General features: G+C 37.1%; 1 non-coding gene across 1 annotated transcript; it reads left to right on the top strand.

Moving 5' to 3' along the window:
* Window positions 1-516: 516 nt before the first annotated feature.
* Window positions 517-624, top strand: LOC112780962 (small nucleolar RNA R71). The gene has a single exon (XR_003191765.1). It is a non-coding gene; the product is annotated as a small nucleolar RNA R71 (small nucleolar RNA).
* Window positions 625-1,587: the final 963 nt, after the last annotated feature.

Raw genomic sequence — 1,587 nt, 5'->3', positions numbered from 1 at the left:
GAAAAGACTTGCTATTGCTAAACCTGTTTCTTCCACCATTATTAAAGCCTTGTTGAGGCTTTTGATCCTTCCATGAGAAATTTGGATGATTTCTCCATGATGAGTTATAGGTGTTTCCATAAGGTTCACCTAAGTAATTCACTTCTGCTATTGCAGGGTTCTCAGGATCATAAGTTTTTCTTCATAAGAAGCCTCTTGAGTACTGTTGGATGCAGCTTGCACTCCATTCAGACTCTGAGAGATCATATTGACTTGCTGAGTCAATATTTTGTTCTGAGCCAATATGGCATTCAGAGTATCAATTTCAAGAACTCCCTTCCTCATAGGTGTCCCATTATTCACAGGATTCCTTTCAGAGGTGTACATGAACTGGTTATTTGCAACCATGTCAATGAGTTCTTGAGCTTCTGCAGGCGTTTTCTTCAGGTGAATGGATCCACCTGCAGAGGTATCCAATGACATCTTAGATAACTCAGATAGACCATCATAGAATATATCCAGGATGGTCCATTCTGAAAGCATGTCAGAAGGACACTTTTTGGTCAACTGTTTGTATCTTTCCCAAGCTTCATAGAGGGATTCACCTTCTTTCTGTTTGAAGGTCTGAACATCCACTCTAAGCTTGCTCAGCTTTTGAGGAGGAAAGAACTTGGCTAAAAAAGCCGTGACCAGCTTATCCCAAGAGTTCAGGATGTCTCTGGGTTGAGAGTCCAACCAGATTCTAGCTCTGTCTCTTACAGCAAAAGGGAAAAGTATGAGCCTGTAGAGTTCAGGATCTACTCCATTAGTCTTAACAGTATCATATATCTGCAAGAATTCAGTTAAGAACTGAAAAGGATCTTCAGATGGAAGTCCATGAAACTTGCAGTTCTGCTGCATCAGAGAAACTAATTGAGGTTTCAGCTCAAAGTTGTTTGCTCCAATGGCAGGAATGGAGATGCTTCTTCCATGTAAATTGGAATTAGGTGCAGTAAAGTCACCAAGCATCCTCCTTGCATTATTATTATTTTCGGCTGCCATCTCCTCTTCCTGTTCGAAAATTTCTGAAAGGTTATCTCTGGATTGTTGTAATTTAGCTTCTCTTAGTTTTCTCTTCAGAGTCCTTTCAGGTTCTGGATCTGCTTCAACAAGAATATTCTTGTCCTTGCTCCTGCTCATATGACAAAGAAGAGGGCACAGAAAAAATAATAATAATAATATGGATCCTTTATACCACAGTATAGAGGTCCTTGTGTTAGTAGAAGAAAAGAAGAAAATCTGAACTCAGAGAGAGAGAGGGTTCGAATTTTTGGTGGTGTGAGGAAGAGATGTTAGTAGATGAATAAATAAATAGAAGGAGATGAGGGGGAAGGAATTTTTGAAAATAATTTTTGAAAAAGGTTAGTAATTTTCGAAAATAGTTTTTGAAAAAGGTTAGTAATTTTCGAAAATTTTTAAAATCAAAGATTAAAATAATTAGTTAATTAAAAAGAATTTTTTGAAAAAGAGGGAGATATTTTCGAAAATTAGAGAGAGAGAGAGTTAGTTAGGTGATTTTGAAAAAGATAAGAAACAAACAAAAGGTTAGTTAGTTAGTTGAAACAAATT

The sequence above is a fragment of the Arachis hypogaea genome, chromosome 19 (assembly GCF_003086295.3).
Source record: "Arachis hypogaea cultivar Tifrunner chromosome 19, arahy.Tifrunner.gnm2.J5K5, whole genome shotgun sequence".
NCBI classification, from domain to species: domain Eukaryota; kingdom Viridiplantae; phylum Streptophyta; class Magnoliopsida; order Fabales; family Fabaceae; genus Arachis; species Arachis hypogaea.
Note: the sequence above shows the minus strand (reverse complement) of the source record. Positions and strands in the feature narration are given on the sequence as shown.